General features: G+C 37.0%; 1 long non-coding RNA gene across 3 annotated transcripts; it reads right to left on the bottom strand.

The window, feature by feature from the left end:
* Window positions 1-285: 285 nt before the first annotated feature.
* Window positions 286-16,843, bottom strand: LOC131540380 (uncharacterized). 3 transcript variants are annotated; one of them, XR_009271266.1, is made up of 5 exons: window positions 16,707-16,843; window positions 13,097-13,231; window positions 8,471-8,574; window positions 3,628-4,086; window positions 286-1,177 (listed from the first exon to the last, which is right to left on the bottom strand). It is a non-coding gene; the product is annotated as an uncharacterized LOC131540380 (long non-coding RNA). The 3 variants fall into 3 exon arrangements; XR_009271265.1 differs by having other exon boundaries at window positions 286-3,753; window positions 3,940-4,086; XR_009271264.1 differs by having other exon boundaries at window positions 286-4,086.
* Window positions 16,844-16,933: the final 90 nt, after the last annotated feature.

Raw genomic sequence — 16,933 nt, 5'->3', positions numbered from 1 at the left:
TTTTATTTAAAGCCTCCAACTGCCTTTGTGTTCCACAGGGATATTTCGGCACAGCTTATCTGATATAAAGAGAAAGAACAAACATAGCCAGCACAGCATTTTATGCAATGAAGGAAGGAAAGTTTAAAGTAATAGTATGCATCATGTTTTGGCCACCAACATGCTATTTCCAGAACAAAATGTATATTGTACTAATAATCGAATGCGACTAGAAATAAGTTTTTATTAGTATATTTAACAGGAATTTCTGCATAAATTGTCTACAAAATTTGATATGGTCAAGAAATTCACAACAGACAAACACAGTCTGCTAAATAAATAACACAAAAGCAATGATGCTTTTTCGTGTCTTTTATTAAACACACAGCATAAACTGTGCAGGGTGGAAAAAGTATGTGAACTCTTGGATTTAATAACTGGCTGACCCTTGTTTGGCAGCAATAACCTCCAGCAAATGTTTCCTGTAATTACAGATCGGACCTGCACAACGGTCAGAAGGACATTTTCACCAGTGCTCTTTATAAAACTGTTTGAGTTCAGCAATATTTTTCGGATGTCTGGTGTGAAGCGCTCTCTTGAGATCATGGGCCACATCAGAAGGCGTATTTTCTTCTGCTGATGCCATTCTGTTGTTGATTACTCCTGTTGCATCATCCAACTTCTGTTGAGCTTCAATTGGCAAACAGATGGGCTAACATTCCTCTGCAAACGTCCTTAAAAAAAGTTGAGAATTTATTTTTCTGCAAGCTATACAAGCCCTGAGGCACCAAAGCAGCTCCAAACCATGATGGCCGCTGGGATGAAGTTTTGATGTTATGTTTGCCCATTTTTCTCCTGTTTTTTCCAGGCCACAGATAATGTTGCCAGTAGCGCTATGGAACATCCAGGTGCTCTTTTGCAACTTCAGATGTGCATAAATGTTTTGTTTTTGAATAGCAGCAGCATTCTCCATGGTATCCTCTCGTGAACTCCATTCTTATTTAGTTATCATAGTATCATAGAAACATCAACTGAGATGTTAGCATGCTTCTGATTCTTCTGTACTGTACAGTAAGTCTCTAGCTGACACTCTGATTTTTCTTAATACCATCGAGTATTTTGCATCTGTGCTCTTGCAGTCATCTTTGCAAGACGCCCACTCTTGGGATGAGTAGCAACAGTGCTGAATATTCTCCATCTATAGACAGATCAACATTAAAGCTTTAAAGATATTTGTTCCATTTTTAACCTTTCTAACTTTATGCAAGTCAACAGTTTTTGGTTTTATTCTTACGATTATTCACTTAATCTTAATTTGAGGTCTTCTGTTAGCAAGTTTTATTTAAACTTAAAATTTAGTACAGTATGTCTTTGACCAACATCTCAAATTTCCTTTTAGTAAATGTGTTTACATGCACTTTTTACATACTCTGTTTTAGGAAATGCTTTGGTCTGCTCTAAATTTTACCAGTTTGCTTTTTACATTATCTGATTGACAGACCTAGACGACGTAACTGTAGTCAGCTTTGTCAACTCATACTAACAGCCGTTTATGACCATTATTTATATACAGTATAGCACACCTTTAAGCTAAATTTTTAAACATTCACTATGTACACTGCAGTCTCTGGGTTCACCATGTCTTGGATACTAATATTTTAAGAATTCAGAAAAGATTAATCAAGTCTGGCCAATTATGATTCTGGTATTGAGATCATGATTTTTCAGTAATACAGCACCATTTGTTGTTTGCTTTTGGGATCTAAAAGAGAGTTTGGTAGTAACAATATTCTACAATAGACAGAGGTAATGTGCAATGTATTTCATCTTTCAAATTATGCAGTGTGTCATGTATACTTGGCCACACAAATGAAAACTGTATCTCGACTAAGCAATAACCTGCTGTCGCTTCATTATAACTGCGCTTGTAAATGTTTTTTATTGATTGGACTCCAATTATCTTTTGGAAGACTCCTTAGCTTAAAGATTCCCATATCTTTTCCACCTTTCACTGCGAATGTTCACACTCAATAAAGACATGAAAATGTATTACTGTTTGTGTGTTATTCATTTAACCAGGCTATCGTTCGGCTATTGTTGTGACAAAGGGTTCACTTACTTTTGGGTGGACATCTGATGTTTGGATGATGTGTTTGTAGCAATCATATGAATGATTTGTGTGTGTGTGTGTGTGTGTGTGTGTGTTGTACAGGAGGTGGCTCACTCGTGAACTGACATCGTGACTACTTGTTATCCCATCAGTAGGTTTGACTAAGTGTTGGGTTTGTGTGAGCTGCAACATTATTATGACTGTAGGCATGTAAGTAGTCAACAGCGCTAATTGTTTGGACATATCTGGTGCCTTTATTTATACGTTTGAGGGATCTGAAGGGATTGAGAGGTCAGCGGCTGTGTGTGGGTTTTAATTGCGTTTGCATGTATTTGTGTGTGTGGGAGAGAGGGCGACTGTGGGCATGTGCTTTGCATGTGTCGAGTGAGTTGTTTGTGTATGAGTTGGTTTGTTTGTGTGTGTGTGTGTGAGGTGTAAGATGGAAGAAAGCAGGCTGAGTCACTGGTGCTGCATTGGTAATGGGTGCTGCTTAAAGAAAAAGAGGGAGGGAAGCCCACCCACTACCTCAGTATCACAAGCAGCAACAAACATGACGAGAAACCAGCTGGGTATGCAAGAGAGGAGAGGGAGAGGGTGACGTGATGTTGCAGGGTGAGGGTGTTTGGATGGAGTGACCAAATGAAGCATGAAGATGACGCACTGTTTGATGGCTATTTCAATGAACAACTGTGATGATGATTGATTGCCCCCCTTATCGCTGAGCTGTGTGTGTATGTGTGCATCTGAACTCATTTGAAGTGTAAAAGAACCAAAAGTCTTATTTCTCTCTCTTTTTCTCCCCTCCTTCTCTTCCTAGGAAATAAAAAACAGTCGGTAGCACAGCACATTTTGTGAGAAATGCTTCACTTCCCCCTCAATGCCGAAGGCCATTCATGAGCCGTGGCAGCTCTCTGTATGAAATTTCATTTTTAGAAAGCTCTATTTGCATTCATGATTGCGCAACGATGTTGTTACAGCAACTTATTAACTCTTTTTTTTTTTATTGTGATCAATTAGAATAGTTTATTTATACAAACCATTTAGTATAGTTTCATTGTATCTTTTTTCCAAAACATAAGATTAACTGATTGACTGAACTTTGTCCAATTTAGTATATGCATCTAAGTTGCAAATTTAATTTATGCAGAAACAAATGATTCAACTGAGGGTAAAATTAACGCAAAATAGAAATGGGAGTTATAGCAACTGTTTCTCAACTGTTTTAAACATAGTAAATCCTTTGTGCTTTAGAGAGCACAGACAAAATGCTCTGACAAACTTGTTATCTTTGTAACTATCAAGCAGCAAATGGGTTATCTTTAGTGACCGCATGCCAATCATTTTGATGAGCAAACTTTTGAGATGTTACACTTTCTCAGAAAAAAAGGTACAAAAGTAAATATGAGTGGTACCTTTCCAAACATACTCTTTTGTACCTTTTAGGTACTAATATGTACCTTTAAGTTACCAATATGGACCTTTTAAGTACAAAGGTATATTGTTTGAAAAGGCACCACCCCAATGAAAATATTTTTTACCATATTTGATCTGATGACATTTTCTTCTGTGAGTGAATTATTCAGTCACATGACTGACACATTGAGGTTGATGTTCATCTAGGAATTCATGTATTTTCATTGTAATTTATGCTTGCATATTTTTACCTGGAATAAAACAAACAAACAAAAAACATTTTAAACAAGACCTTTTTTTTTTATGTGCATTTTTTTGTTGTTGTTTTTTTTAATCCATCTTTTTATGTGATAACCCAAACTTCACATAAAAATATCTGGATGGAAACCCTGCTATGCCCTGGATGTCCTTTCATATCGATTATGAATTTCACTTACCTAACGGCCATATCTCTCTACATATGGCTGAGCCTGCAAAACACATAATTAGGCCTATTTCCCTTGAATACCTCCATGTCATGCCGCACTGAGCACCTGCCACTGATGCCAAAAGCTGAACGCTGAGAGCAGCACACTGAGAGTACGCTGTAAAACAGATAGGAAAAAGGACAACAATTACATGATTCATAGCACAGAATGGGGGACATAACACATCCTGAAATACCTTTGTTGTGTACTTGAAGTTGATTAGATTTGTACCCTAGATGGTGAATGGTTGTGAGCTGTGATTGGCATCTCAGGAGAAACTATCTTTTAAACCAGCTTATTGAATTCAAAGCTGAAGAAAACTGTGTTAACAGTGTTAGCTGTGGGTTTAGTGGGTTGTAAATGCATCTGTTGTCAGTTGATGGGGTAATCCTTTGAGCCTTGTCAGATTGTAATGAATGTTAAAATTCTTGAACTAAGAGCACTGCAGGCTCATGACTGAAAAAAACAAAACAAAACCAGGTTTCCTAACATGCTGTACTATAGCTGACTCATACGAACATATTCTCTTTTGCAGTAAAGAGTGCAGCTGTAATCATGACTAGTGCAGACTGCTGTCCAAATTTCACAAATAACAGTAGTGTAAGATGACTAAGCTATCTTATATAATTCGATTTTAAATATACAGTAAACAGATTGATGTTATTGCCCTTCTGTGAGTTTTTTAATGTAATGTCTATTTTCACTTTGTGTCTATTTCATTTTATTGACTTCATAAAGTCTTATTAATGAACTTAAGACTTAAGACTTTATAAGACTTCTGACAAGTCTAGTTTACTTATTATGGATATTGCATCCAATCTTACACTATATTTAAATTTAACTCTAAATTTACACCTTAATTTGAACTCTTTAGAAATACTGAGTCATACTGTAGAAAAACCAAAACCATAAGGAATATCAGACAATGATACGAATATTCCCAGCTGTCATCTTCAGCTTCATACTTCTGCATGCTAATCTTTGTTTGATTTTCCATCTTGAATCCTGTTTGCAGAGGGTCACATCCTCTCTGGGAGGAGCTCTTTACCATGTTGCGCAAACTAATGTCTGTAGACCTGAAAGTCAGCGGTCTGGATCATGCATGTTTGACAAAGCACTGTGCTTCGTTTCTAATGTACATTCCATCGATGCCTTAGTGCCTTTGTGATATATACGGTATGTGCATACAGTATACAGTGCACAGCATAAATGAGTACACCCCTTCTGAATAAATATAAATGATGTATTTTCTTAATGATCACTAATATAATTCATGGAAAGATGGTAAAATTGAAATGTATTAAACATATACTTAATAAAAACAACAAAATATGCCAGTATTTTCTGTAAGATATGCCAATTTTGTTTAAATGAAGGATTGCAGTAGTGTGTGAATTCATGACAGCATCGACAAAGCACAACTCCCACACACCTTCAGCACTCATTCATCCCTATATTAAAGTTTTACGACCACTGAACATCACTGTGGGTACCAAGCACGTCTTACTGTACTCCTCCTCTAGCAACACCAGAACATTTTGGATGCTTTTGGACCTCTTGAAACCAGAGTATGGATTCCCAGAAGTCTCTATTTTGTAAATATGGGCCTTGGAAGAGGTTAAATGAGTTTATTTTGCTTTGGCTACAGTAGGTGAGTCTAGTGGTGACAATAACCATGCATGTCACTTCTGCAGGCTGCGTCATACTCTGTGAGATAAAGTGTCACTCTTTTCATAGCTCTTGCCACCTCTGAGACACTTGCATGTTATTTCTCCTGCTCTTTTTCTAGCAAACATTCACTCATCACTAAATGAAAACTCAAAGTGAAGACCTGATATTTTCAGGAGCCTTGTCACAAGTCCATTGTTTTTGAATGTCGGTGCTACTTCTGCTATATTTTCACACTTAAAACAATAATTTGGTATTCCTCTTGTAACATTGTCCTCTTTTATGCTTAGAAATAAGTCACCTGGCAGTTCTCTCCCAAGTGGTTCCACTGCTGCCAGCATTAAGTCTGAGTATGATTCAATGGGCTATATAACACTTTTAATTGTCAGGAAATTACTTGTCTAAAATTTTTGGTTCAGTATACTTACCTGTTGATCAAAAATATCCTTAAACCTATACACATTTATTTATTTATTTATTTATTAGTTTTATTTAGTAACTTTGGAGAGTGCAACAGCATTTTATCACTTTGATAAGAAAATCTTATTTTTCTGAATGATTTTGACATTCTTCTTGGGTAATTGATCAAGCAAGCTTGTTGGAACATTATATCTCCAAAGAACCCTAACATGTCATCTAAGTAAAGAGTAATTGCTGAATTTGTTAAGTTTTAGAGGGGGTGTACTCATTTATGCTGTGCACTGTACATAGTTTCATGTGTGCTTTTTTTGATGATTTATTATTAATGATATATTAAGTTGGCTCTATTCATTATCATGCCGCTCATAACTTCAAGAATATATAAATAGGCGCATAACCCATTTTGCTTATTGAAATTCATTCTTCCCATGCAATAAGTCCCTATTCTTTATCCATAGTTATTTCCAGTGGGGAACTTTGAGCTTCTGTCTAGTTTCATTATGGAAAGCAAGCCAAGCATATCTGCCCTCTTCCATAACTCTAGTGTGAACCTTGGACCAACTCGTTCATAATTTAAAAATACATTTAATGTTGGCATTGATTGATCACTCATTCATTCATTCACTGACTTCTGCACAGCCTGCATAAAGATGGCACTTTATGGTGATGACAGGAGAATTGTGTGACAGTTATAAAGGTTGCATCATCAGTCTGGATAGATCACAGCTCATATCGGCAGAGTGGAAAAATCATTCATCTGTACCTTCTTCACAGAGAAGATATTTCTGCTGTTTGTGTGTTTCTCTGAAAGAAGCGATTCAAAGGCATGGTGTGTGACAGAAAATTTTCTACACTTCCTGTTGATAAGGTATGGAGGGCTGTTTATTTGACATTTCCTCTCTGCAGCATTTATAACATATACTGCCAGACTACAGATAAATGAAGAGAGCAGTCTGGGCCTTCTGCTTCACATTCCTAATTCTGTTTTAATAATGGGAATTAGATTGAGTACAGCTAGTATTACTTTCCTGTATGGCATTTCTTTCCAGTTTGTGAGTTCCATCTTTGGTAAACTAATCTCAAATGATTTTGTTCTCATGATCATAATGGAAACAACCAAATTAAGATGAAATTATATTAATCTAAGGTCAGTTCCAACATTGAGTCATCTCATCCTTTTAGGAACATGCCATTTCATTTGAAATTATGTTTACTACAGAGTTATATTGGAGACAGCCAGAAATGCTGTTAGTTATATTTGATGCATTTATATGAAACATCATAATGTGAAATGCCAGTGATACTGGGAGACTGATCAAAACTAGCTGGAAATTTACTTAAGGGATTCAGTTTCTCATTTTATGAAAACACTGTAGCACATCTTACATTTTGAAATCCCTTCATGTTTCTTTTAATCAATCTCTCATCCCAGTGCAGGCATCGGTCAGACACCATTTTTTTTTAAAAGGTCAAACGGGCAGCAAAATGACGCATCCCAGAGGACCAGATCTGCGGCTGAATAGATCTCGCATCTGCACAAGATGTTCCATATCTAACTCTCTAGATCAATTTCAAACCATTCTTTATTTTTAGCATAAAGCCTTAAGTTATATAGTCATTACCCAACACTCTCAGAAATAAAGGTACAAAAGCTGTCACTGGGGCGGTACCTTTTCAAAAGGTGCATTTGTACCTAAAGGGTCCATTTTGGTACCTTAAAGGTACATATTAGTACTTAAAGTGTACATATTTGAACCTAATAGGTACAAAAGTGTACCTTTTGAAAAGGTACCGCCCCAGTGACAGCTTTGTACCTTTATTTCTGAGAATGTATGAACTGAGAAACGTGGATTATAGTGCACTATATAAAAAGTGACAATGTGTAGAAATTTTGGGAATTATCAAATATCTATGCGACAGTTTCAGGTCAGTGAGATTTAAAAAAAAAAAAAATTATTATTAATATTTTCATTCAGAAATATTGTTATTTATGTTCATATTTTAATTCAATAACATTTTTATTCAACCTTTGATTCATCGAAGAATCCTTAAAAAAGGTATCACCATTTCTACAAAAATATTAAGCAGCACAACTGTTTTCAACTAATAAGAAATGTTTCTTGAGCACCAAATCAGCTTATCATAATGTATAATATCAGCACTAAATTAGCTTATTATTTTCATCAAATAAATGCAGTCTTGGTGAGAATTATGTGAGAAACAAAATCTTACCAACCCTAAACTGTAGAATGGTAGTGTATGTGCTATGGGAAAAAAACATACTTTTTCCCCCCCATAAAGTCCATACTTGGACTTTACAGTCTGTTTTATTCAGTGGAATGTAAATGCTCTTTACACATGACCCCAATACTTAATCCTTGTCACCAAGACAGCCGCAAGGCAGAGTTCATACCTCTTTAGTTGTTAGCTGGATGTTTAGTTTGGACTGTGCAGATGATCGTGCTACCATGAGAGTAGAGAAAGTTCTTTCATTGTGGTATACAAGCAGAGCATTACCTTAAACACAGAGAAAGACAAATTAGAGTTCTGTCAGAATAGAGGAAAAAGGAGGAATAGAGTGAAAAATATCCAATAATACCGTCCAAATTGACACATTGATGCACCTTATTTGCTCCTGCCTTTAAATGATTCTCTCCTAAAGCTGCACAGCAGATTTGTTTTAACAGAATGTTTATGATGCACAGTTCATGTTCATGTTTTTAAGAGTTCAGCTTTTACAAAAGAGCAGCTGAATGGTGGAAAACACATTTCCAAAATACTATTTTAAAGCTGTCATAAGTATTTTCCACATAACACTCTTGAAAATAAAGGTGCTTCACAATGCCATAGAAGAACCTTTTTGTCTAAATGGTTCCATAAAGAACCTTTAACATCTGTTTCACAAAAGGTTCTTTGTGGTGAAAGAAGGTTCTTCAGATTATAAAAAGGTAAGAAAAGAGATCTTTGGTTCTTTGTGGAAACAAAAATGGTTCTTCTATGGCATCGCTGTGAAGAACCTTTTGAAGCACCTTTATTTTTAAGAGTGTAGAGGGAGAAAGTCATGGTTTACTTTAAAAAGGAAATCCTTAATGCTATAGATTGTTTTTCATTGCATGGACAAAAACAACTATTAACAACAACACTGAGACTTTTTAATATTCTTTTTAGTTGTACAGCAGAAAGAAAGTGATACATGTTTGGAAATGTTGTGTGAGTTTTTATTTTTGGCTGAACTTTCCCTTGGAAGGTGAAAAACTCTTTTCTCAGTCAGCCTACTGTGAATAAGTGCTGTACACAATGTGCTGCTATCTGACTGATTTATAAATAGATGAGCTGCATCATTAAAGGGGGTCATATGTTGACCAACTAATATTTCCTTGATCTTTTGAGATAAAAGAGTTGTTTTATGAAAACATACAGCACTGTGACTTTTTGCTAATTTGCTGTTAATCCTAAACACACAGCAGCAAGAAATGGCCAGTTTAATTCTAGCGAGATAGAGTGGAAAGTGGTCATGAAATCTAAATAATGACTGTTTTGGTGCAAAAAAAAAAGTTACTAACAATGTAAGTGGACCTCAGGGAGTAAATTAAATGGAAAACAGTATAATATGACCCCTTTAAAGACCCTTTTCTTCTGTAGTTACAAGGGGAGAGGGAAAAGAATAACAAAATCATAGTGTCGTGACCTGGATATAATAAAATCGATATAATATTGTAATGCCAGATACCTCCCTAGTGGTTACTATGCTGACAGTAAGGGAGAAAAAAAGACATTCAGTGAAGCAACTGCCGGTTCCTTATTACAAATGATATGACTGAAGAAACACTCGTAACCTACAGAGAAAAAGAAGGAGAGAAAGTGGAAATGGAAAAAGTATAAAGGAAACGAGTGACACAAGAGTACATCAAATTTAAAGAGGAAATGCAGTGATCCCTGAACCGAACAAACTGGCAACAAGTTGTCAGGTGTGTATACTCTGCTCAAAAGCCTGAATGTGATACACTAATCACTTGGACATGATCTCTCCTTTGGGTACTTCATCAAGGGGGAACTTCAAGATCAGTCGCCCATGTGAGCGTGCTCGGCTCATAGGGCAAGTAATCAAAGGAAGGTAGAGTGTAATTAGAGAATCAGATCTGTTTCCTATAAGTCCCAGTCTCTGGAGCTTTGACAGACAAGCTGATGATTTTTGCATTGGGCTATATAGCTTTGCTTTTTTCTTTTCTAGAGCTTTCAAATGAAAATAAATTTCAGAAGTCAGAAAAAAATATGACTGACCATGAGCATATTTCTCGGTTTTATTTCTGTCTGTTATATACTGTACTTTCTTTCTTTTGTTTTAGTTCCACAAAGTGTCCCTGGCTTTATGAAAAGTTCTATAGACACAAAAATTATTATTATTATGGCCTTTTAAACTTATGATTAACTTTTAAATAATATAATATAATGCTTATTTGTTGTGTTTCACTTGTTTGTCTAATTAGACAAACAATTTTAAAGTGTGACTTTTATATGGCATTTGTTAATCTCATTGAATTTGCCCACTAAGCAAGGTGATAAACAGCAAGGCTTCTTGGCATCTTTAAAAGAGATTTTTATCTATATGTAGTACCAGCCATTTTAATAAACAATTGAGACTGATGATGAATTGTATCTTTTGCTACATGGACATGCAATAATACTTAAGTATTATTCAGTGCTGTATTTGTTTAAGTTGAATTCATTTTAGTTGGTCAGTTGGTGTGCTGCATTCCATGTCTCTCTGCCTGTTTCTGAAAGGTCCTTCTTTGCCTTTCTTCTTTCTTTTTCTTTGGCAGCGCAGTGGGACTTTGTTTATACCAAAAAATAAAATAAATAAAAACTGGCCAGCTTAAGCAGCTTTGGCTTTGTAAATCAAGACCAGCCTGCTCTCAAAATCGATATCTACCTAAGCCTTTTCTTTACCACCGGGCCATTCTGTCAGTAGGAGCTGAGCTATCAATGACAACAGCTCCAATTCAATCTCTCTCTCTGCACTTCTCATTCACACATTCTCTTTGCATCCCTGATTTTGCCTTGCCTAAATTTTATTTTCTCTCAGCTGCCCTTTTTCCACTTCATCTGTGTCTCTTTCAATTTGGATTCTTCCTTCTCTCTCCCTATCTTTTTTTGTTTTACTGAGTCTGACTGTCTATTCCTTTTCTCCCTTTGTCTATTGGTTAGTTTCCCAATGCGCACCAGATTAACAACAGTACTGGTGTGTTTACCTTTATTATAAAAAAGACTCCAGTACAATGAATGGACAGGTTGAACTACAGCTGTTTAGCATAACAGCGTTGATCCAAATCTTCTTTTTTTTGTCACAGTGACAAAGTAAATAAGATCAAGTTAGTAGTTTAGACCTGTGCACGCTAATTAAGACTATAATAGAGCATAAAACAGAGCAGTACAAGCTGTATTTAGTTGTTGTTGCTGACTGACAACCCAGAATGCCTTGGAAAGCAAACCCACCATGACCATGATGAAATAAATGACCAGTTGAATGAACAATTTGTTTAAAAAGATCACAGACCTTAGGCTGAGAATGACTGAAGACATTTCTGACAAGGAGAGTAGTCTGGAACTGTTTAAAGTCGGCATGAAACGTAAAATGTCTTTTCTTCCTTATTGTGACGTACAGTAATAAATTCAAATGCAAACATGTAGCTGCTTCTCGCACATGTAAAAATGGACTTGATTGGATCGTTGTTATTTGATAAGTTACATTTACATGTTGCTGGAGGGAAGGAATTATTGCCCTGATATAGTTAGATAATTTATAAGCATTATTTCACACAATAAGTACAGATGAGATCAACCAATACAGAACATCATGTTCTGGAGTACAGTATCGCTCACTGAAGGTTGTTCATTGTTTTTCCTCTGAGAGGATAATTACTTTGATTCAGAATAACTCTCAAGTTGCTGCATGCATGCTTCCTTCTGCAACATGCTACGAACCTCTTGATGCGAGTAATTAACGCTGATTTAATTTACATTTCTAGATTTGTTTGGTGCTGAGTTTATCATGATGTTGTTTTCATGTTTAATGGAGGTGCTTTTTGGTGGTTAGTGTTTATCATGTTTCAGTGCATTATGAAATAATATATTTCAGTAATGTTTGCCTACACAATACATCACCCTTCCCTCTTTTGCTCTTGCTGTGTTGCAAATACTTTACATCACTCTGTGGTTTATATTTGCATGGAACATTAGTGCACGTGCTGAAGCACTGACAGCCTTTATTACAATGCTTCATGTCTGACGAACCCTTCACAGAGTGAGGGATAACTCTGAAGCGGCTGAGATATGTTGCGAATGTTGGGAGTAAAAATTACTGGAACTACAGAAAACCACAATGTAAAATATATTAACTGTAAAAAAATAAATAAATAAAAAATAAAATTCAGCAAACTTCTGACATTTGGAGGATAACACATTTTTGATGCATTGAATGCTCATTCATTTTGTATGTAAATATTCATAATTTCCTCTACTGGAAGTATCAGCAGCTTCTAGGAAAGCATGTCACTTGCAATAGAATGAAATAAATAAGATCATAATGAGATGAGGGCACAAGTTATGTTTAGTGATGTCACTTGAATAGGCCACCTGGCTGACTGGCATTTTAACAGTCAACAACTTTCACTGCATAGTAATTGGTTCATTATAGACTGTTTGATTCCATTAGGTGGTGACTGATAGATGAAGATTGGCAAAGATGTGACTCTTTTGTGCAAGCATAATATGGAGCAAGAAAAAAGGTTTAAGTGTTCTGACATTGTTTTAATTTTCATATTTGAACATAAACCACACTTAGAAATATTTGAAAAGGTCAGGCAATGTCAAAATATAAGACGCGTTCCTTCTCACCCCTTTATACGATATCTTTTTATTTCTTTTATTTGAATTAAATTCTGAGTCAAAAAGATTCCTTGGTTTTGTGATCTGATTGGCTTAAATGGATATTAGATTAGAATGGATAGCACATAATTGTTACACTGCAATTCAGACAAACCTCTTTTCTTCCTCCTCCCCTTTTCCCTCTCTCATCTGTTATTCCCGTCAGGCAGACTGGCAGACGGTGCACCGGCATCCCCTGGTACCATCCTGTGAAATGACTACTGCGTCACAGATGTAATGTGCTTCGAGTCTGTGTGTGTAACAGAAAGAGAGAAAGGAAGATGAAGTACATTGTATTTGATTGGGATGGAGTGTAGGAGATGCTAGCATGGGCACAATCTCTCTCTTTCTCTCTCTCTCTCATTTTCTTTCTTTCTCTGTGTCAGGTGCAGCTGCTGCAGTCTGGGGATTAGTCTCACTCCAGATCTCCTTGAGTCAAAGTCAATGAAGGTACCGCAGTACAGACTGCCTGTAGCAGATATCACAGCGCCTCTCTCTCATCACGACACAGCTAAGAATTAAAATAATGGCAGTTATTACTTATTGTTACTTTTATTTTATAACGATATTTTGGCATTATTACATATGTTTACTATTGATGGCAAATTGGTGGATTCCTTTCTTTACACATGAAAGAGAATGAGAAAAAAGAGAGACGAGAGGATACCTTTTTGGGGCAACATATGTCTACAATGGTATACAAAAAAGAAAATTAAACCTATTTAGGAACTGATTTCCATAATGCAAAGTGATGGTGAGACCAGCCAGGCTTGAAGGCAAATGCAGCTGGGAGGCTCAGAAACCCAAGTGGAAAATTTGGTGTCTGAAACTGTAACTCGCACAGACATCCATTGTATGCCAGTGTGGTAAAAGAGTCAGGGAAAAGGGGGAAGGACTTCCTTTCCGTAAGGACTTTGGCATTCACGGGTCTCCCTTTTTTTTTTCTTCTTTAGGGGGAGGGTGGCTTGGGTTTGATGTCAAAAATAAAATAGTCACACTGGTTTTATGTGGTGAGATTGTGTGGCCAATAAATTTGCAGTCAATGTGTATCACAAATGATATATATATATATATATATATGTATATATATATTTTTTTAAATGGCAAGGGAGAGAACTGTCCCATTGCAACTGTCAACATAATGAGATATCTGCAGCTTCATGCTGAGTCACTTTAGATGGGACACCTGAAAAAGATGCATCACGCCCGATGCTAAATCTGTATATACTGTAATGAAAATAGGAAGTGGCAAATGATGCGAATGATGTCCTATTAACATTCCTTCCATCAAGGCAATCTGATCCATCAGTTTGCATTAGCTTGCTGCCTTAAGCCACTGGCTTAACCCAAGGAGACCTCTATCCAACTCTATGTGAAGTCAAGAAGGGAGTCAATATCTGAATTGATCAAATGCAGAAAGTGGTCTGAATACTGATCATCAGTGCGGTACGCTGATGAAGTAAAGCAGGCTGTTTTCAAGTTCAATTTATGAAGTGTAACTTCTAAGAACATCATTATTGAGAACAGGGCTGTTGCCCTTTGGTTCTGAACATAATGATGAAGGTTATGTTTTTCAGCGGTGAAAGCTGGTCCTAGATCCGCACACAAAGCTTATGTCTAAACAGAGCTCCTGTACTTGGGTGGAAGCTGATTATGACCTGGATAGGTGGAAAGAGACCTGGGCCATTTTCAGATAAATATAGTCCTCAAAAGCACATTGTGTTCTAGAGGCAATGGGTTTAAAGTAGGGTATCCACAGTGTTCTCTGTGAGGGCTTTGTTATGAGAGCATTACTCTGCAGAAACTTAACTACTGGACAGAGCTACATGCGGATTAATATTTCTATTGTGTACTTCATTTTACAGTTTATAATTTAAATTCACAATTTTTCAGTAAATCTGTCTGTTGTTACAAACACAAATACATGCTACAAATGAATAATAGACATATACAAATAATTTATCTTTAAACTTTATTGGTAATTACGGTTTGGCGTTTACTGATATGTTTTGTAGAACATGCCATACAGCATATTTTTGTACTGGATTTAACCAGCGAATGTTTTTAATGTGCGATATTTCCGAGCACATTGGACAAGTGAATCACTTTGCAAAACAATTGATTCAAAGTTTCCAGAAGAGTCGCTTCTCCAATCACTACTGTACATAAGAAATTGTGGTGGACAATCTGTCACAATAAAAACAATAAAGTTGTGAAGCTGGCATAATTTCATTCTAACTTGTTACCTTACAGTAGTTAACAATGGAAGGGGGGGGGAGTCATGGCCGAGTTCGAGTCTCAGGCCGGCAGGAATTGTAGGTGGGGCGAGTAAATGTACAGCGCTCTCTCCACCTCAATACCACGACTGAGGTGCCCTTGAGCAAGGCACCGACTGCTCCCCGGGCGCCGCAGCACTTGGGTCACCATACTTGGCCGTATGTCACGTCACGTCACAATGCTTGTACTGACCCATTTTTTCCCCAAACCAGTTAAGCACATAGCCCACCCTGTAGCCAATTTTATTGGTCCTGTGCTGATTGCCTTCACAATGTTAAAACACTAAACCCTAAGTCAGTGGTGCTCAACCAGGGGGCTGGGGCCCACTACGTGGCCTCAAAATGACTTAAAATGTTTTTTTGTTTTTTTTAAATAAACAAAAACAGCAACAAAAAAAAAAAATCATATTTCTTATTTAAATTCTCCCTCAAAATGTAATTCCAATGTGCAGACATTTCTAATTTCCGTAAATTAAAATAAAAAGAGGGGAGTTCGGGAAAAGCCTCCATCCTAACTTTAACCTTATGGCATTGGTATGGGTGTATCACATTATTAAAAACAGCATTAATCTCTGTCACGATCCATATTTCTGAATTCAGTACTGAATCCGTTAAGTCACAACTTTTCTTGACATGACTGCATGATTAATTGACCAATGAAATCAGCTTGGGGGCGGGGTCATTCATGGCGCAGTGCGGTTCGACCCAAAAGTAGCTAATGTGAAAAGAGACCAGCGAGGACAGGGGAGGTTGGTGCAACTGAATTCAGGTTCAGACAAGGCAATCAAACCAAGTGTGAAAACAGTCTGAGAGGTGAAAAGCCAAGCCAGATGGGGCTGCCAGTTTCATTTGTGATGCCAGCTTTGACCTAACCATTACCTAATTTTCCCAAAGATCTCCTATCACTTCTGCAGGCAAGGATGATGTAACCTATAAAGTTTCTTGTTTTAACATGAGTTTAGCAGTGTATATTTTCTATATATAGGCTTTGCACAGGGACAGATGAGAAACTATGAGCCAGGAAAGAACTGGAGCACCTTGTTCTAAAATCATCTCCCCCTCTGTGCAGTACACTGTTTTCCTTGTGAGGCAGCTCTCAGTGCTTTATGATGCTTAACAAGTGAATAATTTGATGATAATGTTGCAGGTTGCAATATCTGTAAATGTTGTAATTCAGATAAAACTCAATAAAGGAACTAAACTAAATCGCTAAACTGTTTATCCCTTACATACTGTAAACACTACGCAATGATCTATGCAAAGGCTTCTCCACTGTGGATACTTTTGTTTCATATGTCACGGCCAGTTAATGGTTAATATCTTCCAGATATTTAATCAGATTCAGAGGCAATCTTGACACAAGTTTGAGCTGTGACGGGTTGGCAAGCTCACAGATGACGCGCTCGGAGTCACCTCGACAGCTTCCTTCATCCACGACAAACTGCTCACCGTTTTATTCTCCTCCTGACGCGGAAATTAGGTTGGCGCAGTTCTCTATCACGGCGGTTTTTCTTTTTCATACACACACACACACACCGAGAACGTGAGCTGCTACCTTTCTCTTCTCTCAGGTAACACGAGCCAATAAGCGCTCGCGGACGGTGCTCAAACACGCGAGCTCACGGAAAAAGAGGCGGGAACCTCGCGCACCTTCAGAGGACTCGGAGCGCGTGCGC

Source organism: Onychostoma macrolepis, chromosome 05 (genome assembly GCF_012432095.1).
Source record: "Onychostoma macrolepis isolate SWU-2019 chromosome 05, ASM1243209v1, whole genome shotgun sequence".
NCBI lineage: Eukaryota > Metazoa > Chordata > Actinopteri > Cypriniformes > Cyprinidae > Onychostoma > Onychostoma macrolepis.
This window is presented reverse-complemented; position numbering and strand designations above follow the sequence as displayed.